Raw genomic sequence first — 22,368 nt, 5'->3', positions numbered from 1 at the left:
GGTCAACACTTCCTGATTTCCTTCGAATCGAACGTTAACAGACGTCACGCAGCAAAAAAAAATTCCGCTCGCGCGCAGCCGCTCTAGTGCGCGCACCCGTACGCGCTTATAGATATATAATTGACTTTAACTTTAATTTTCTCAGCAACTACTGAACAGATTTACACCATTCCAAAAAAAGCGTAATCTGCGAGCCGGACTCTACAGTTTTGCCAAATTTCTTATAAATTCATTCTGCCGTTCGACCTGTAGCCGTGTCTAAACGTCCTATGGAAAATAACATGGAGAAAACACGTTTTGGGACCCCCTTTTATCTCAGCCCCCACTTCACCAATCCCCCCCAAACTTTCAGGGAAGGAGCGCAGCGGACCGAGCCATCTTCTTTGAGAAATTCGCAAAGATTCATCCACCAGGGCCAAAGTTAATCCAAATAGAATGTTGAGGATTTCCTATGGAAACTAGGTCCTAACTATAACTACCTACTGGCGACCGCCAGTAGGTAATATATATATATATATATCTCGCTCACAGGTCTGCCACACAAATGAGGGAGCACTCGAGACAGTCGAGAAGGTTTGACCTTTAACCTTTAATTCTTGGTATGAACAGCAAACACACTTAGGCTTTAATAACAGCAGTTCCTTCGTCTCGCCTTACGCGTTTCGAAATATTTTTTCTTCTTCAGAGGCTTATATACGAAGAATACGTGCACACTCCCACGCACTGGCTAAGTAGGCAGTGTCACGCCCCTCAGCATTGTGGGAGTTGAAGTCTTACAGTTCCTGAATGAATGCACTTTCTTATCTGCATATCACTCTGTATGAGCCCAAGCTCTGGATGAGCCCCCACGTGTGCCTCTGTTCTCATTCAGCTCGTGCTGCTCCACAAAGAGGTAGGTTATCCATCCTCGGGGCCCCCAACTTTAGCAGGGTGTTGCTCTCTTCGCGGCTGGGCTGCCGCTAAACATCTCGCTCACAGGTCTGCCACACAAATGAGGGAGCACTTGAGACAGCCGAGAAGGTTCGACCTTTAACCTTTAATTCTTGGTATGAACAGCAAACACACGTAGGCTTTAATAACAGCAGTTCCTTCGTCTCGCCTTACGCGTTTCGAAATATTTTTTCTTCTTCAAAGGCTTATATACGAAGAATACGTGCACACTCCCACGCACTGGCTAAGTAGGCAGTGTCACGCCCCTCAGCATTGTGGGAGTTGAAGTCTTACAGTTCCTGAATGGATGCACTTTCTTATCTGCATATCACTCTGTTTGAGCCCAAGCTCTGGATGAGCCCCCACGTGTGCCTCTGTTCTCATCCAGCTCGTGCTGCTCCACAAAGAGGTAGGTTATCCATTCCTCGGGGCCCCCAACTTTAGCAGGGTGTTGCTCTCCTCGCGGCTGGGCTGCCGCTAAACATCTCGCTCACAGGTCTGCCACACAAATGCGGGAGCACTCGAGACAGCCGAGAAGGTTCGACCTTTAACCTTTATTTCTTGGTATGAACAGCAAACACACGTAGGCTTTAATAACAGCAGTTCCTTCGTCTCGCCTTACGCGTTTCGAAATATTTTTTCTTCTTCAGAGGCTTATATACGAAGAATACGTGCACACTCCCACGCACTGGCTAAGTAGGCAGTGTCACACCCCTCAGCATTGTGGGAGTTGAAGTCTTACAGTTCCTGAATGGATGCACTTTCTTATCTGCATATCACTCTGTATGAGCACAAGCTCTGGATGAGCCCCCACGTGTGCCACAGTTCACATCCAGCTCGTGCTGCTCCACAAAGAGGGAGGTTATCCATCCTCGGGGCCCCTAACTTTAGCAGGGTGTTGCTCTCCTCGCAGCTGGGCTGCCGCTAAACATCTCGCTCACAGGTCTGCCACACAAATGAGGGAGCACTCGAGACAGCCGAGAAGGTTCGACCTTTAACCTTCAATTCTTGGTATGAACAGCAAATACACGTAGGCTTTAATAACAGCAGTTTCTTCGTCTCGCCTTACGCGTTTCGAAATATTTTTTCTTCGTCAGAGGCTTATATACGAAGAATACGTGCACACTCCCACGCACTGGCTAAGTAGGCAGTGTCACGCCCCTCAGCATTGTGGGAGTTGAAGTCTTAAGGTTCCTGAATGGATGCACTTTCTTATCTGCCTATCACTCTGTATGAGCCCAAGCTCTGGATGAGCCCTCACGTGTGCCTCTGTTCTCATCCAGCTCGTACAGCTCCACAAAAGGTAGGTTATCCATCCTCGGGGCCCCCAACTTTAGCAGGGTGTTGCTCTCCTCGCGGCTGGGCTGCCGCTAAACATCTCGCTCACAGGTCTGCCACACAAATGAGGGAGCACTCGAGACAGCCGAGAAGGTTCGACCTTTAACCTTTAATTCTTGGTTTGAACAGCAAACACACGTAGGCTTTAATAACAGCAGTACCTTCGTCTCGCCTTACGCGTTTCGAAATATTTTTTCTTCTTCAGAGGCTTATATACGAAGAATACGTGCACACTCCCACGCACTGGCTAAGTAGGCAGTGTCACGCCCCTCAGCATTGTGGGAGTTGAAGTCTTACAGTTCCTGAATGGATGCACTTTCTTATCTGCATATCACTCTGTATGAGCCCAAGCTCTGGATGAGCCCCCACATGTGCCTCTGTTCTCATCCAGCTCGTGCTGCTCCACAAAGAGGTAGGTTATCCATCCTCCGGGCCCCCACCTTTAGCAGGGTGTTGCTCTCCTCGCGGCTGGGCTGCCGCTAAACATCTCGCTCACAGGTCTGCCACACAAATGAGGGAGCACTCGAGACAGCCGAGAAGGTTCGACCTTTAACCTTTAATTCTTGGTATGAACAGCAAACACACGTAGGCTTTAATAACAGCAGTTCCTTCGTCTCGCCTTACGCGTTTCGAAATATTTTTTCTTCTTCAGAGGCTTATATACGAAAAATACGTGCACACTCCCACGCACTGGCTAAGTAGGCAGTGTCACGCCCCTCAGCATTGTGGGAGTTGAAGTCTTACAGTTCCTGAATGGATGCACTTTCTTATCTGCATATCACTCTGTATGAGCCCCCACGTGTGCCTCTGTTCTCATCCAGCTCGTGCTGCTCCACAAAGAGGTAGGTTATCCATCCTCGGGGCCCCCAACTTTAGCAGGGTGTTGCTCTCCTCGCGGCTGGGCTGCCGCTAAACATCTCGCTCACAGGTCTGCCACACAAAGGAGGGAGCACTCGAGACAGCCGAGAAGGTTAGACCTTTAACCTTTAATTCTTGGTATGAACAGCAAACACACGTAGGCTTTAATAACAGCAGTTCCTTCGTCTCGCCTTACGCGTTTCGAAATATTTTTTCTTCGTCAGAGGCTTATATACGAAGAATACGTGCACACTCCCACGCATGGCTAAGTAGGCAGTGTCACGCCCCTCAGCATTGTGGGAGTTGAAGTCTTACAGTTCCTGAATGGATGCACTTTCTTATCTGCATATCACTCTGTATGAGTCCAAGCTCTGGATGAGCCCCCACGTGTGCCTCTGTTCTCATCCAGCTCGTGCTGCTCTTCAAAGAGGTAGGTTATCCATCCTCGGGCCCCCAACTTTAGCAGGGTGTTGCTCTCCTCGCGGCTTCGAAACGAAGGAACTGCTGTTATTAAAGCCTACGTGTGTTTGCTGTTCATACCAAGAATTAAAGGTTAAAGGTCGAACCTTCTCGGCTGTCTCGAGTGCTCCCTCATTTGTGTGGCAGACCTGTGAGCGAGATGTTTAGCGGCAGCCCAACCACTTGAAACTAGACTCTCACAGATTGAGCTAAGGCTGTCCAAAATTGAAAAAACAACACTGGCTTCCGCGGACTGTCTAAAGACTAATAAAGTGACTTTGAGCAATGTGCTAGCTATCAAGGGACAGGGGGGATTATTGTCACAAAATCTTTTATTACCATCAAATCCGCCTACCGTTTATGTGGCTACTCCAAATCGGGTATTACCTGTGGTTCCCCCTGATAATGACCCGATAATGGCTAATAAGGAAAAGCCAAACGAGGCACGTCAAGACCAATATGAAAGTGGCTCGACCAAGGAAATTAGAATTGATTTGCCCCCAGAATCGAGCCCGTATGTAGTGGTCCTATCTGGTGTTCCCGAATTAAGCGACCCCAGCAGGGAATCCTTTATGTCCTTAAAAAACAAAGTCTCTGACTGGCTCAATAAAAATAGACCGCTCCCGGCCCATACTAGTAGTGAAATCTTGATGGTCCGCAGGGTGTCCTGGGTGGGTTACAGGCCGAAGAACATCAAAGGCAACCGTGTTTTGGTACATTTTAGGGATCCATGGACTGTGGAACATATTTGTGACTGGATGCGCCCAAATCCCGGGACAATTATACAATATCTCCCATTGTCATACTTTTATACCCCTGGCCCTTTGTGCCATATACCTGATACGGAACGAGATTGGAAGCTAGTAGACCCACGAGGAGCGGGCAGGGCAAACAAGGGTAGTCTTGCACAACTGCAGACATTCAGTCACACCCATACCCAAAATAGATGTAGCTGCTTGGATCTGGTAGATTGACTGCAGCACAAACAGGGGGGCTCAACGGGCTTCTGGCAAAGAAATGAAAGGAGGCACCCTGTCAAGGCACTCAGAGGTTGTTCTACCCAAAAAGAAGGAGTCACTGTGACAGGTAGCAGTTTAGTAACCTCAAAGTCCTTAGTTACTCAAGTGAATCCACAATTGCCTATTTTAGGCATTAGCGAACCTGCACCAAGTACAAACGTGACAGGCAACACTTCGGTCCCTACGTCAAAAGGAGCAAGACTGTGTGAAGGAGGCTCAAGGGGCCTGGGTGATAGTATTGAAAGGGGGTGTAAGCCAGGTACACTAACAATATTGTCATGGAACGTCGCAGGCCTACCCAACAAAATGGCATGTCCTGAGTGGGGATCTTTTGTAGAGAAAAATGATGTCTGCCTCTTCCAAGAGACCTGGGCCCGAGAAGAACAACTACACGGGGGATATGCCGCATTTCACGTCCCGGCTCGATGGGGGGGAAAGGACGACCGTCAGGAGGTCTTACTATCTGGGTCGGATCCAACAACAAACCTCAAATTCAAGCCAGGAGATCACATTACAAATGGGTCACCAAGTGTGCAAGGGAGGAGTGGGATCACGATAAGTGGACCAGTTTAACCGTTGCTCTTGCTACAAAGGACTCCCGTAAATTTTGGTCCATGGTGAATACTGGTTCCGGTGAACCGAAATCGGCTATTGAACCCAACATAGGTGCCGAAGTCTGGGAAGACCACTCTCAGGCTTTGTATTCCAAAGAGGACGGTATGGAAACTCTGGAACTTACAATGGCTCTGTCAGTTTCTAGTTCACAGTCTGAGGTGGTAGAGTTCTCCACAGCGGAGGTTTGTAACGCCATTGCTAAACTTGCCGTAGGAAAAGCCCCGGTCTAGATAAACTCCCGGGAGACCTCTTCAGACATGAATCTAAGATATGGGGCCCGTATGTGCAAATCCTTTTTAACGCATTCTTGAGAGGCGTGGCGGTTCCCCGTACTTGGCTGGGCGCAGCGATAGTCCCTATATTCAAGAAGGGCTCTCCTCTGCTCCCAGCCAACTACAGGCCCATCAGCCTCATTGATGTCCTGCAGAAGATTTTTGCGCAACTCATCCTAGATCGCTTACAGGACTGGATAGAGGAGCACGCAATTATCAGTCAGTATCAAGCAAAGTTTAGGAAAAACACTTCTACCATGGACCAAATTTTCCGCTTAGCGTTACTTTTTTGGAAAACAGTGAGGATAGAGGGTGGCAGCCTCTATATGGTGTTCGTGGACCTTCGCTCTGCTTTCGATTGAGTTCCCCGGGGGAAACTATGGACCGTGCTTCTCGAGTTGGGCATACCGGTTCAACTCCTAACTATACTGATGAGGTTACACGAGGCGAATTTCGCACAAGTCAGATGTGGGAAAAATGGTGCACTGTCATCCAGATTCCCCGTTGACAGGGGGGTACGGCAGGGGTGCGTATTGGCACCTACCCTGTTCTGCCTCTATGTCAACGGTGTAATTGTCCATTTGAAAACAAAGTAGGCGGGCAGTAAGGTACCTGCGATTATGTTCCCAGATGATACCCTCTTTCTGTCCAAGTCCCCCATGGGGATACAGCGTATACTGGACGGCTTTGAGGAATTCTGCAGAGGCCGGGGTCTGGAGATAAATGCCCTCAAAACCAAATTCATGATCTTCAACCCCCCCGCTACTACTCACCCAAACCCCAGCTTAGGCACTACCAGATTGGAAAGGGTTTCGACTTTTGAATACCTGGGGGTAACCATCAATGAGAGCTTGTCATGGGGCCCCCAGCAAATCAAGTCACAAATTAAACTGGCCCAGCTTGCAGGGGGAATCCTCAAGCTTGCCAACAGATCCACCATTAAACCCGTTGGTCCTCCTCTGGAGATATACAAAACGCAAGCAAGGGGGGGCGATCATGTGGGGGGGCGATCATGTTCGGTGGCGAATTATGGGGACATTCTTGCAGGTCTGAAATTAGACGGAAAACACATTTTTAAGACAACTGCTGGCCCTACCACCCAGTACTCCGCTTTTTCCTTTGAGGATTAATCTGGGGGTGAGACCTATTGATGAGGAACTTGCGCTTAAACCCCTCAGGTTCTGGCGCAGGCTCTGGATAACACCTGAGCTGGTAAATTACAGGCTGGAACTTAAAGAAATATTAACTTTCCCTAGTGCAGGAAATATCCCTTGGCTCATGATCATAAAGAACGAATGTCTCAGGCTGGGAGTCCCCGCCCTATGGCACGATCCTGAGAGGGGCTGCAAAACGGTTTCACGCAAGCACCTCACTAGGATATTTGTTGACAACAAACTCTCCATGTCGGCACTTTAACTGATTCCTTTTTAATGACCAAAGTTTCTTATCATTTTGAGTATTTTATGGATGACATATATCCTATTTTACAAAAGGGGATGATGGACGGAGCGTTTGAACAAATCAAACACTCACCCCCAGTCAACTGATCTGGGTTTAATCCATCACCATTCTTTAGTTCACTCAGCCACCCCAGTTCAGACATGGCTATATGCAAATCAGTCTGACCCTGTGCCTTGTGGGAACAGTCCAGCCCGAACTGCCAAGCCATGTCTTCCCTGGACCGGAAACAAGCATCCTGGGACCGGTTTCGGATTCATAATCCTCATCAGCCAGGCTATCTTGAATCCAGTGGCCAAGTGAACAAGGGACTCACGTCTGAGCATACCCTGCCACACTTAGGGCGAACAAAGCGATACAAAAGGGGATGATGGACGGAGCGTTTGAACAAATCAAACACTCACCCCCAGTCAACTGATCTGGGTTTAATCCATCACCATTCTTTAGTTCACTCAGCCACCCCAGTTTAGACATGGCTATATGCAAATCAGTCTGACCCTGTGCCTTATGGGAACAGTCCAGCCCAAACTGCCAAGCCATGTCTTCCCTGGACTGGAAACAAGCATCCTGGGACCGGTTTCGGATTCATAATCCTCATCAGCCAGGCTATCTTGAATCCAGTGGCCAAGTGAACAAGGGACTCACGTCTGAGCATACCCTGCCACACTTAGGGCGAACAAAGCGATACAAAAGAGGATGATGGACGGAGCACTTGAACAAATCAAACACTCACCCCCAGTCAACTGATCTGGGTTTAATCCATCACCATTCTTTAGTTCACTCAGCCACCCCAGTTTAGACATGGCTATATGCAAATCAGTCTGACCCTGTGCCTTGTGGGAACAGTCCACCCCGAACTGCCAAGCCATGTCTTCCCTGGACCGGAAACAAGCATCCTGGGACCGGTTTCGGATTCATAATCCTCATCAGCCAGGCTATCTTGAATCCAGTGACCAAGTGAACAAGGGACTCACGTCTGAGCATACCCTGCCACACTTAGGGCGAACAAAGCGATACAAAAGGGGATGATGGATGGAGCGTTTGAACAAATCAAACACTCACCCCCAGTCAACTGATCCGGGTTTAATCCATCACCATTCTTTAGTTCACTCAGCCACCCCAGTTCATATGCAAATCAGTCTGACCCTGTGCCTTGTGGGAACAGTCCTGCCCGAACTGCCAAGCCATGTCTTCCCTGGACCGGAAACAAGCATCCTGAGACAGGTTTCGGATTCATAATCCTCATCAGCCAGGCTATCTTGAATCTAGTGACCAAGTGAACAAGGGACTCACGTCTGAGCATACCCTGCCACACTTAGGGCGAACAAAGCGATACAAAAGGGGATGATGGACGGAGCGTTTGAACAAATCAAACACTCACCCCCAGTCAACTGATCTGGGTTTAATCCATCACCATTCTTTAGTTCACTCAGCCACCCCAGTTCAGACATGGCTATATACAAATCAGTCTGACCCTGTGCCTTGTGGGAACAGTCCAGCCCGAACTGCCAAGCCATGTCTTCCCTTGACTGTTCCCATAAGGCACAGGGTCAGACTTATTTGCATATAGCCATGTCTAAACTGGGGTGGCTGAGTGAACTAAAGAATGGTGATGGATTAAACCCAGATCAGTTGACTGGGGGTGAGTGTTTGATTTGTTCAAGTGCTCCGTCCATCATCCTCTTTTGTATCGCTTTGTTCGCCCTAAGTGGGTCAGGGTATGCTCAGACGTGAGTCCCTTGTTCACTTTGCCACTGGATTCAAGATAGCCTGGCTGATGAGGCTTATGAATCCGAAACCGGTCCCAGGATGCTTGTTTCCGGTCCAGGGAAGACATGGCTTGGCAGTTTGGGCTGGACTGTTCCCATAAAGCACAGGGTCAGACTGATTTGCATATAGCCATGTCTAAACTGGGGTGGTTGAGTGAACTAAAGAATGGTGATGGATTAAACCCAGATCAGTTGACTGGGGGTGAGTGTTTGATTTGTTCAAGTGCTCCGTCCATCATCCTCTTTTGTATCGCTTTGTTCGCCCTAAGTGTGGCAGGGTATGCTCAGACGTGAGTCCCTTGTTCACTTGGCCACTGGATTCAAGATAGCCTGGCTGATGAGGATTATGAATCCGAAACCGGTCCCAGGATGCTTGTTTCCGGTCCAGGGAAGACATGGCTTGGCAGTTTGGGCTGGACTGTTCCCATAAGGCACAGGGTCAGACTGATTTGCATATAGCCATGTCTAAACTGGGGTGGCTGAGTGAACTAAAGAATGGTGATGGATTAAACCCAGATCAGTTGACTGGGGGTGAGTGTTTGATTTGTTCAAGTGCTCCGTCCAACATCCTCTTTTGTATCGCTTTGTTCGCCCTAAGTGTGGCAGGGTATGTTCAGACGTGAGTCCCTTGTTTACTTGGCCACTGGATTCAAGATAGCGTGGCTGATGAGGATTATGAATCCGAAACCGGTCCCAGGATGCTTGTTTCCGGTCCAGGGAAGACATGGCTTGGCAGTTTGGGCTGGACTGTTCCCATAAGGCACAGGGTCAGACTGATTTGCATATAGCCATGTCTAAACTGGGGTGGCTGAGTGAACTAAAGAATGGTGATGGATTAAACCCAGATCAGTTGACTGGGGGTGAGTGTTTGATTTGTTCAAGTGCTCCGTCCATCATCCTCTTTTGTATCGCTTTGTTCGCCCTAAGTGTGGCAGGGTATGCTCAGACGTGAGTCCCTTGTTCACTTGGCCACTGGATTCAAGATAGCCTGGCTGATGAGGATTATGAATCCGAAACCAGTCCCAGGATGCTTGTTTCCGGTCCAGGGAAGACATGGCATGGCAGTTTGGGCTGGACTGTTCCCATAAGGCACAGGGTCAGACTGATTTGCATATAGCCATGTCTAAACTGGGGTGGCTGAGTGAACTAAAGAATGGTGATGGATTAAACCCAGATCAGTTGACTGGGGGTGAGTGTTTGATTTGTTCAAGTGCTCCGTCCATCATCCTCTTTTGTATCGCTTTGTTCGCCCTAAGTGGGTCAGGGTATGCTCAGACGTGAGTCCCTTGTTCACTTTGCCACTGGATTCAAGATAGCCTGGCTGATGAGGCTTATGAATCCGAAACCGGTCCCAGGATGCTTGTTTCCGGTCCAGGGAAGACATGGCTTGGCAGTTTGGGCTGGACTGTTCCCATAAAGCACAGGGTCAGACTGATTTGCATATAGCCATGTCTAAACTGGGGTGGTTGAGTGAACTAAAGAATGGTGATGGATTAAACCCAGATCAGTTGACTGGGGGTGAGTGTTTGATTTGTTCAAGTGCTCCGTCCATCATCCTCTTTTGTATCGCTTTGTTCGCCCTAAGTGTGGCAGGGTATGCTCAGACGTGAGTCCCTTGTTCACTTGGCCACTGGATTCAAGATAGCCTGGCTGATGAGGATTATGAATCCGAAACCGGTCCCAGGATGCTTGTTTCCGGTCCAGGGAAGACATGGCTTGGCAGTTTGGGCTGGACTGTTCCCATAAGGCACAGGGTCAGACTGATTTGCATATAGCCATGTCTAAACTGGGGTGGCTGAGTGAACTAAAGAATGGTGATGGATTAAACCCAGATCAGTTGACTGGGGGTGAGTGTTTGATTTGTTCAAGTGCTCCGTCCAACATCCTCTTTTGTATCGCTTTGTTCGCCCTAAGTGTGGCAGGGTATGTTCAGACGTGAGTCCCTTGTTTACTTGGCCACTGGATTCAAGATAGCGTGGCTGATGAGGATTATGAATCCGAAACCGGTCCCAGGATGCTTTTTTCCGGTCCAGGGAAGACATGGCTTGGCAGTTTGGGCTGGACTGTTCCCATAAGGCACAGGGTCAGACTGATTTGCATATAGCCATGTCTAAACTGGGGTGGCTGAGTGAACTAAAGAATGGTGATGGATTAAACCCAGATCAGTTGACTGGGGGTGAGTGTTTGATTTGTTCAAGTGCTCCGTCCATCATCCTCTTTTGTATCGCTTTGTTCGCCCTAAGTGTGGCAGGGTATGCTCAGACGTGAGTCCCTTGTTCACTTGGCCACTGGATTCAAGATAGCCTGGCTGATGAGGATTATGAATCCGAAACCAGTCCCAGGATGCTTGTTTCCGGTCCAGGGAAGACATGGCATGGCAGTTTGGGCTGGACTGTTCCCATAAGGCACAGGGTCAGACTGATTTGCATATAGCCATGTCTAAACTGGGGTGGCTGAGTGAACTAAAGAATGGTGATGGATTAAACCCAGATCAGTTGACTGGGGGTGAGTGTTTGATTTGTTCAAGTGCTCCGTCCAACATCCTCTTTTGTATCGCTTTGTTCGCCCTAAGTGTGGCAGGGTATGTTCAGACGTGAGTCCCTTGTTTACTTGGCCACTGGATTCAAGATAGCCTGGCTGATGAGGATTATGAATCCGAAACCGGTCCCAGGATACTTGTTTCCGGTCCAGGGAAGACATGGCTTGGCAGTTTGGGCTGGACTGTTCCCATAAGGCACAGGGTCAGACTGATTTGCATATAGCCATGTCTAAACTGGGGTGGCTGAGTGAACTAAAGAATGGTGATGAATTAAACCCAGATCAGTTGACTGGGGGGAGTGTTTGATTTGTTTAAGTGCTCCGTCCATCATCCTCTTTTGTATCGCTTTGTTCGCCCTAAGTGTGGCAGGGTATGCTCAGACGTGAGTCCCTTGTTCACTTGGCCACTGGATTCAAGATAGCCTGGCTGATGAGGATTATGAATCCGAAACCGGTCCCAGGATGCTTGTTTCCAGTCCAGGGAAGACATGGCTTGGCAGTTTGGGCTGGACTGTTCCCATAAGGCACAGGGTCAGACTGATTTGCATATAGCCATGTCTAAACTGGGGTGGCTGAGTGAACTAAAGAATGGTGATGGATTAAACCCAGATCAGTTGACTGGGGGCGAGTGTTTGATTTGTTCAAGTGCTCCGTCCATCATCCTCCTTTGTATCGCTTTGTTCGCCCTAAGTGTGGCAGGGTATGCTCAGACGTGAGTCCCTTGTTCACTTGGCCACTGGATTCAAGATAGCCTGGCTGATGAGGATTATGAATCCGAAACCGGTCCCAGGATGCTTGTTTTCGGTCCAGGGAAGACATGGCTTGGCATTTTGGGCTGGACTGTTCCCATAAGGCACAGGGTCAGACTGATTTGCATATAGCCATGTCTAAACTGGGGTGGCTGAGTGAACTAAAGAATGGTGATGGATTAAACCCAGATCAGTTGACTGGGGGTGAGTGTTTGATTTGTTCAAGTGCTCCGTCCATCATCCTCTTTTGTATCGCTTTGTTCGCCCTAAGTGTGGCAGGGTATGCTCAGACGTGAGTCCCTTGTTCACTTGGCCACTGGATTCAAGATAGCCTGGCTGATGAGGATTATGAATCCGAAACCGGTCCCAGGATGCTTGTTTCCGGTCCAGGGAAGACATGGCTTGGCAGTTTGGGCTGGACTGTTCCCATAAGGCACAGGGTCAGACTGATTTGCATATAGCCATGTCTAAACTGGGGTGGCTGAGTGAACTAGAGAATGGTGATGGATTAAACCCAGATCAGTTGACTGGGGGTGAGTGTTTGATTTGTTCAAGTGCTCCGTCCATCATCCTCTTTTGTATCGATATATCCTATTTTAGCTAGGAAACTATATATACAGTTGAGATATGGTACCCTACCCTTAAGAGCCCTTACCAGCAGATTGTCCTCCTCTGCCCCAGAAAATTGTCCTGGTTGCAACTGTGACATAGAAAATGATCTGCACGTTCTCTTCTTTTGTCCAGCTTACTGCAAGTCCAGGAGGTACTGGCTTGTACCTCTTTGTAAGAACTTGGGTTTTGTGCAGTGTATGCATTTCACGCAGACGCGTTTCAGCCGTAGCTTTCATCAGTGCTTTTAAAAGAAACGCGTCTGCAATACATTAAAAGAGTTTTAGTCCCCTGAGTGCCTAAGTGAGCAGAATCTTTGCAAGCGTCGGAGCTGGTATATATATATATATATATATATATATATATATATATATATATATCCTACTGGTGGTAGGTAGTTATAGTTTGGACCTAGTTTCCATAGGTTATCTGCAACATTCTATTTGGAGTACCTTTGGCGCCAGTGGACGAATCTTCGCGACATTCTCCAAGAAAATGGGGCGCTCCGCTCCTATCCTGAAAGTTTTGGAGTGATTCGTCAAGGGGGGGTCGAGAAAAAAGGGGGGTCCCAAAACATGTTTTCCCGATGCAATTTTCCATTGGGGCTCCTTGGGCCGTGGCTACAGCCCGATCTGCTGAACGGAATTACACCAAATTTGGCAAAAAGGTAGAGTTTGCTTCACTGATTACCCTTTTTGTTAAATGGTGTAAATCTGCACAGTAGTTCCGGAGAAAATCAAAAGTAAATTCATAGATATATTTATGGACGAAATAGGGTACGTGTATCCTCCGGGGATCATGCACGTAGCTTTACGAGAACAGTACTAAAAAATGCATAATGTGTGAAGTCACTTTTCCAGTTCTAGAGTAGTTCATAGTGTTGCTTGTTTAGAATTAGACTTAGAATTAGACATTTCAAATCTACAATTTTCCAGTCAGTATACATACACTACTGCAAACTCTCTGGGGCAGATTTACAAGCCCCTCGCGCCTCTTTGTGCTGCCATTGCGTCACTTTTTTGATGCAATGCTGGCGCAAATAATGCAGCAAATTGCTTATGTATTTGCAAACTGAGTCCGGGTTGTGCACTGAAATGTAGTAGTTATATACATGGAATGTGTGCAGGCACTTTACCGTTTCTAGACTAGTAAATGTGTTTTCGTAAAATGGAAGGTAAAATATTTGTTGTCTAGAGTCACACTGGGAGTCTGTGTGCATTTAGGAATAATTCCGAGAGAAGTAATTTTATACTTTTTGTATTTGCAGACACATAACTGCTTGAAAACCTATCCTTTTTTGAAGTTTTGATAGAATTGGAAACCAGTTATTTGTTTTGTATTTGCAAAATGAGTCATGCTTGTACACTAATATGCAGTATGCACATTTCTGGAATGTGTGCAGTCATTTTAGGCCTTCAACAGTAATTAATTGTGTTGATTGTCTAGAATCAGACTTGTGTTTCAAATCTACAATTCCCCAGTCAGTATACATACACTGCTGCAAACACTTTGGGGCAGATTTACAAGCCCCTTGCGCCTCTTTGTGGTTGTATTGTGTCACTTTTTTGATGTAATGTTGATGCAAATAGTGCAGCAAATTGCTTATGTATTTGCAAAATGAGTCAGGGTTGTACAATAAAATGCAGTAGTTAGATATATAGAAGGTGTTTAGTCACCTTACAATTTCTAGACTAATAAATGTGTTTTGGTAAAATGCAAGGTCTAATATTTTTTGTCTAGAATCACACTGTGAGTCTGTGTGCATTTAGGAATCATTCTGAGAGAAGCATTTTTGTACGTTTTGTGTTTGCAGACACATAACTGCTTAAAAACCTATCCTTTTTTCAAGTTTTGATAGAATTAGTAACCAGTTATTGCTTTTGTATTTGCAAAATGACTCATGGTTGTACACTAAAATGCAGTATTTATATTTCTGGAATGTGTGCAGTCATATTAGCCCTTCAAGAGTAATTAATAGTGTTGTTTGTCTAGAATCAGACTTGTGTTTCAAATCTACAATTCCCCAGTCAGTATACATACACTGCTGCATAAACTCTGGGGCAGATTTACAAGCCCCTTGCGCCTCTTTGTTGTTCTATTGCGTCACTTTTTTGATGTAATGTTGGCGCCAATAATGCAGCAAATTGCTTCTGTATTTGCAAAATGAGTCAGGATTGTATAGTAAAATGCAGAAGTCATATATATAGAATGTGTTTAGTCACCTTACCTTTTCTAGACTAGTAAATGCGTTTTTGTAAAATGCAAGGTTTCATATTTTTTTGTCTAGAATCACACTGTGAGTCTGTGTGCATTTAGGAATCATTCTGAGAGAAGCATTTTTATACATTTTGTGTTTGCAGACACACTACTGCTTAAAAACCTATCCTTTTTTTAAGTTTTGACAGAATTAGAAACCAGTTATTGCATTTGTATTTGGAAAATGAGTTATGGTTGTACACTAAAATGCAGTATGTACATTTCTGGAATGTGTGCAGTCATTTTAGCCTTTCCACAGTAATTAATAGGGTTGCTTGTCTAGAATCAGACTTGTGTTTCAAATCTTCAATTCCCAGTCAGTATACATACACTGCTGCAAACACTCTGGGGCAAATTTACAAGCCCCTTGCGCCTCTTTGTTTTTCTATTGCGTCACTTTTGCACTGTTGTAGTGACCCATTCAGCAGTATGTACTGATCCAATCACTGCGCTAAAACTGAAGTACTTATAAATTCAGTCAGGCACTCTCCTTGCAGAACTATAATAATTCAGTCAGTACCCAAGAACTCATGCAGCGAAGTAGGCCTTAGGGCATGGACTGCTTCAAACCCCTATGCAGTATGCATGCAGTCTTGTATCCACCTGCACACTTGTCTTTCACACCTTCAATTCCCCGGTCTGTATCCTTACACTTTCACCAAGCACTCTGTCACTACTGTTGCACTGTTTCTTTTTTTTTTTTATCTATTTTTTTCTTTTCTTTTTTTTTTTATCCTCATTTTCCTTGCCCTCCTCTTAATTAGCCTCCAACTGCCATGCGCGTCTTAAATCAAAGTGCGTAGTTGTAGCTGCACCAGAAAACACGATTAGTGAGAATTGGCAGAAGATGACTCCATACTTGGTATTAAAACCTGTGGAACCAGCCATAAAACCGAGAGGGGGGGCCTAGTTCTTGGAGTATTGTGGCATAATCATTGGACCGGGGAAAAAAAAAAAACCCGGCTATTGTCTCCACTGAACTAAAAAGTCCCAAAAAACCACATTACGTGAGTTGCACGATCTCAGCATGTCTGTCTTGGATGTTTCATACAGGGATGACAACCAGTTTGCGTGTGTTGATGCCGTATTTTCTATCCAAACCTTACATATCTCTCTTCTTGCGTGTAATACTGCATAAAACAGGAATGTCCTTGCATGACCCTTTATACTGTTGTCCCATCCAAATATAATAAGAGATAATGTAATGGACACCGAGATGTTAAGAATGGAGTCCAGAGTCTCTTTCACTTCATTCCAGAACTGTGTTATGCTGGGGCAATCTTTGAACATATGAATGTCCGAAGCCGCAATATAATTGCATTTATTGCATTTCTTTCCTGGAATGAATTTAGACAGTTTTAGGGGGGAGAAATAGGCTTGATGTATCGTAAAAAGGTGGTTACGCCTTAGCCATGCAGGTTTAACACTTTTATATAGCAGGGTGCAGGATTTCTGCCATATGTCAATACTTTGGGCCCCAAGCTCTAATCCCCATAGTTGTTCCGGGAGGGTGAATTCTCCGTCTATCTCTTCTAGCAGATTCCAGTACCACTGCGAAACTTCTTTACCCCCTCCTGGTCGTTCTACCAAGTTTTGTTCTATAGTACTGCTCTTCCCAAGTGTTACCCCTGACCTAGCCAGTGCTTTCACCCAACTATCTAGTTGTATAAACTTGAACCTCGAAAACTCTGAGCCCAGTTGTTCCCGTAACCCCTCCCAGGACCTCAGTGTTTCGCCTACAAGCAAATCACCCCAGGTTGATATTCCTCCATCTCTCACCGGAATTGCCAGCCTATCTTTCAGACAGAGCGGTAACCCGGGAGATTCCCAGATAGGTGCATAATTTGAAAAATACGGCAAACCTAGTTTTTTCCTTATTTGTGACCAGAGAATCGCCTGGGACATAAGAGTTTTTAGCTTCACTTTTTTGAAGTATTTCTGATCCCCGTATTTAAACATGAAACCGTTAGTTGGTATAGCAGCACCAGACAACATGGCATTAAACATTACGCCAATAGATGTGTTAGATGGAACTTTTAAAAGCATTCTGGAATGGGACAACTGAAAGGCCCAGGCATAATACTGCAAGTCAGGCAAGGACAGTCCCCCCTTTTCCCTCCTCCTCCTCAGTTTTCTCCATGCTACTCTCGCCGATTTATAGTTCCAGACAGTTTAGCTCTCTCTGACACTTCTCCAAGATTTTGGTGTCGAAAGCGAGGGGGATGGTATTAAAAATGAAAGTAAATTTAGGGAGAATAGACATCTTTATCAGACTTATTCTGCCGAGGATAGTCAATGGAAGATTAGACCAAGATTTTAACAGTTTCCTACTCTCATTGAACACTCTCTCTAGGTTGACTTGAGCAATTTTACCGACATCTTGTACTACTCTAATACCCAGATATCGCATTGAGTTGGTCACATCCAGCTGTAAATTGGGGATATTCCATGCCATGATGCCAGTTTTACTTGTGTTTATCTCATACCCCGAGATGCGGCCAAACTCTTCGGCTCTCTTAATAACCTCTGGAAATGAGGTCTCCGGATCAGAGGTGAGAATTAAAATGTCGTCTGCGTAAAGAGCTACCCCCCTTTCCCACTCCCCAAATCTGAATGATGGAATAAGTACATCTCCCCTCAAAACTTCTGCAAATGGTTCAATGTACAGATTGAAGAGGAGAGGGGAGAGCAGGCAGCCCTGTCTTGTACCTCTCAAGATTTTAAATGAGTCAGACAGTGTACCATTAATTAAAAGCCGTGCAGATGGTGCATTGTACATTAGTGCTACAGTGCGACAGAACTTCTCACCGAAGTTAAACTTCTTCAAGACAGCACCGAGATAGGGCCAATTAACCCTATCAAAGGCTTTGGTCGCATCTAAGGTGAGTGTTGCCAACGGAAGGGAAAAGGAAGAGGCGATATCAATTGCCCCCACAAGATCATACGTTAGATCGGATAGCTGGCGACCTTTGATAAATCCCTTCTGGTCCTGGTGTATGATTTCCCCCACTACTGAACCCAATCTAGATGACATGATGAAAGCAAAGATCTTGTAATCGCTGTTCAATAAAGATATCGGGCGGTATGACCCACATAAATTTGGGTCTTTACCTGGTTTGGGGATCAATACAATAGTGGCCTCACCCCAGGATCTAGGGGGGTCATGTCCCTCCCTCAAGATTCCATTGAAGAGGGCCGTTAAAATAGGGACAATTACATCTATCAAGGCCCGATATAATTCGCCTGGAAGCCCGTCAGGACCTATGGCCTTACCATGTTTTAGTGACCTGATAACTTTTCTCACTTCCGTCTCGGAAATTTACATCTCAATCCCTTCGCGCTGTATAGTTGAAAGGGACGGTAAAGTTATCTGATTTAACCATAGATCCCTTGTGTGCTGTTCGTCTAGGATATCATCCCTGTATATTTCCTCAAAGAATTCCCTAAAGGCAGTACTTATCTCTTGATTAGATATCCTAGCGGCACTCTCGCCCTCAACATTGATTTCTCTTATATAGTTTTTGGCTTGATCGGCCTTGACCTTCCAAGCCAAAATCTTACCCGCTGCTTCTCCAAATTCAAAATGAGAGATTTTACTCTATGTCACTTCCGCTTGATCTAACAAGATAGTGCGGTCAAATGACCAGGAAGGGTGTTTAGTTTGAACTGGAAGTTTTAAAAGAAATAAGAGAGCCGAATGGTCAGATAGATGAGAGGGAATATAATTTATACTAGTTATAGAGTTTTGGAGGCAATAACTAAATAGCGCAAAATCAATCCTTGAGGTATGTTTGTATTTTAAGTTTCTATAAGATATCCCTTGTTTATTACCCGCTTTTTCTCTCCATAAATCAGCCAGGCCTATTTGTTCCATTATCCCCTTAAGGGACTGTCTAGATTTAGAAGGAGCATAACCTCTTTGTCCACTATGATGGGTGGATTTGTCTAGTTTTGGATTTAATACAACATTAAAGTCCCCTGTCCATATTATTGGATCCGAAGAGGTCGTTAAATGGTTCCTTATTGTTTCTAAAAAGGACGGATCGTCTATATTAGGACCATAATATCCTACTAGATTACACACCCAACCATTGATAGACCTATTCACCAAGAGCCATCTACCACTTTGGTCTTCGTTGTAATGAAGAATCTGAACCTTTGCAGATTTTTTGCAAATTAGGAGAATTCCTCTTATATTTGCGTTGTGATCAGTACTGATAAATGTATCTATCCATCTCTGCTTTTTTAGTATTATGTTGGCCTCACTTTTTAAAAGATGTGATTCTTGGATGACTATGATCTGTGCTGGAGAGTCTCGTAAATATTGTAAAATACGTTCTCTTCTACCTCGCACGCGCAGACCATTGACATTCCGAGATAAGAACTGAACAGAAGTCATCTTCCAACATCCATCCCTATTCGCACTTCCCTGCCACTCATGATACAGGGCCCGATTCACAGAACTAACTTAAGACAAAATCCTAAACTTACTACCATTTTGGTATTCACAGAAGGCACTTACTCATTTTGGTATTCACAGAAGGCACTTACTCATTTCGGTATTCACAGAAGTTAGGAGTCCTAACTTTAGGATTCCTAAATGCCTTCTGTGAATACCGAAAGAATTAAAGTTAGGATTTTTCTCAGTTTAGTAGTAGTAAAGTTGAGAAAAATCCTAATTTTAAGACTTTCGGTATTCACAGAAGGCATTTAGGAGTCCGAAAGTTAGGAGTCCTAACTTTACTACTACTAAATTGAGAAAAATCCTAACTTTAAGACTTTCGGTATTCACAGAAGGCATTTAGGAGTCCTAAAGTTATGACTCCTATCTTCTGTGAATACCGAAATGAGTAAGTGCCTTCTGTGAATACCAAAATGAGTAAGTGCCTTCTGTGAATACCAAAATGGTAGTAAGTTTAGGATTTTGTCTTAAGTTAGTGCTGTGAATCGGGCCCTATATTATTATCCCCAAAATGGCAGTTTTTTCTATTTGGAATAAAAACTTGTCTTGGAAGGCCTGACTGCTGAGGATTGTTTTGAATTTTAATGCTTCCCCACCCTTGGAGAACCCTCCCATACTTGCTCCGACCAGATGTAGTGCCGGAATCGCGTCTTACAACGCCTTCTCCACCCACACCGCAAAGTGCCCCCCCTGCCTCAACTGAAAAACATAGACATATGCAAAAACAAATTTGCAGATTTTTCTCCCTTTTTTTTTTTTTTTACACTTATAGGATCTTTCTACTTCTTTTCCCCCCTTTTTTTTCCATCCTATAAATCTGATGAATTCTTGTGTATATTCTTATTTTTTTTCATATATCTCCTTCCTATCGTTAAACTAGCTCAGAATCTATTTCTAACTTAACATACTTAACATACTAGAAACTAACTACAGGTCCCTGTACCAGGCGTTAAGTATGAGACATTGAGTAGAGTGTTCAGGAAGATACAATGTTCCTAAATTCTGTTCTCAATATGTATCAGTTGGAAAAGGTGAGCGGTATGGTATAAGAACAAGAGCTTAATAGTTCTAATCAGTTAGAGTTTGCCCTGGGAATGATTACAGATGGATTCCAATAGTTCATCGGCCTCAAAGGGTGATCTGACGTTGTGCATTTTATTATTATACATGATCCGCAAAAATGCAGGGAACCTCATCTGGACTGTTGCGCCAGCAGCTCTAAACTTGTCCATCCTCTGACCCAGTTCCCACTGCCTATCCAGCGTGGATTTAGATAGATCAGAGCGTATTTCAAAAGGAAAATCAGGACCTTTTATAGATTTTAGTTTGAGCGCAAGATTAAGGATTTTTTCTTTCAGAGAATACGTCAGGAAGTTAATCAAAATTTTCCTAGGTTTAGTTCTACCGGGATTTAACCGGCAGGGATCACAATGGATTCTCTGTATATTCTTATCGAGCTCCTCTACTGACTCCTCGAAGTTTAGGGATTCCTTGAGTAATTTAATTATATAGGTCTTAAGGTCTCCACCTTCCTTTCCCTCAGGTATCTTCAGGAGACGCAGGTTGTTTCGCTGTGAAGAATTCTCTAAGGATTCCACTCTTCCTTTCATATCGTCCCCTTCTCTGCGTAAAGTTTGAATTTTCGACTCAGCTGCCTCCAGATTTGCTTTCATCACCCCAACAGAACACTCCAATACTTCTGTTCTTTCTCCCAGCCCATCCACCTTCCTCTCTAATGCCTCACAGGACGTCCGGATATCATTCTGATTTGCCTTAGAGATCAGAAAGTCATTGCAAATCTCCTCTCTCATCGAAGCTATTGAAGCTGCCCGGGCTTCCAATACACTCTCAGTGTGGGTGAGCCTTTCGCTTTTATCTCCTTCGCCCTCGTCTCCCTCCACTAAATTTTCTGTGTTTTCTCGGAGTATCGCAACTTGCGCACCTACTTCATTTTCTAGTATATTTACTGATACGCTCGGTAGTGGAAGAGACGGGAGAGGTGTAAACTCCGCCATATCTGTTATTGAGGTAGGAATTTTAAGCTCACAGTTACTGTTGTAATTGTCCAAGTTTATTTCTGTGGGCAAGAGAAGAGAAGGTGAACTTATATTATCACCTTTGTCTGAATTATTAGCCGGTATCAAATCCAATACCTGGGGCAGAACTTTGAAATATGAACGCAGAGAGGGGGTAATTTTCCCAGAACTGCTATTCAAATTTAAGATTTTGGGCCCCCCTTGGGGACCGCCTTTGCTGTTTTTTGTTTTACTTTTTTTCCCCTTGGTAATAGATTTCTGATTGAGCCTCCCTTTTGCTAAATCTAAGTAAATGGAAGTGGAGGGTTCTATTGTCACCACTTTTTCTAAAGAAGGGGATTCTGGAAGTTGTAGTTTTTTCTTGCTTGACCTCTGTTTCTTTCCCACCTGCTCATTCACACTCTTGGTGCTCTTAACATTCGTTTTTCGAAAGGGGGTGTTTTTATCTTTATCTTTATCTTTGGGTTTGAATAGTTCAGATATCTTTAATGCTTCTGATACCTCCTTGCTCTCAGTAACCCCCGCAGCCTCCTCTAGTTGTTCACAAATTCCTTTAAAAACGTTTTCAAATTTGATAAATGACATTCAAATTCTATAAATAAGAATTGTTTACAAATAGAACAGTGCAAAGACAATCAGTGTAAACACAACAAATACATGAACACAATATCATAAACAAAAAAAGAGAGAAAGTGATATACGATATAACCAGTCGTTGGAAAATTGGATGAAGGCAATGCGGTTGAATGGAACTACGCGCGTTTCGGCCAAAAGGCCTTCGTCAGGTGACCGTCATTCGTACATTACATGTATACAAAAATGTGATAAAGACCTAAACAAACAAAACAAATACAAAAAAATCATATAAGTGAAATGCACAAAAATCCAGATCTCTTTCAATAATTCACGATCAAAGCTGTACAGTTATTAGAGGGTCTATAACTTTTCATGTGTAAATGCATATATACACGGTATTTGTTTTTCAGTGCAACCACTCATA

Source organism: Lissotriton helveticus, chromosome 8 (genome assembly GCF_964261635.1).
Source record: "Lissotriton helveticus chromosome 8, aLisHel1.1, whole genome shotgun sequence".
Taxonomy (NCBI): domain Eukaryota; kingdom Metazoa; phylum Chordata; class Amphibia; order Caudata; family Salamandridae; genus Lissotriton; species Lissotriton helveticus.
Note: the sequence above shows the minus strand (reverse complement) of the source record.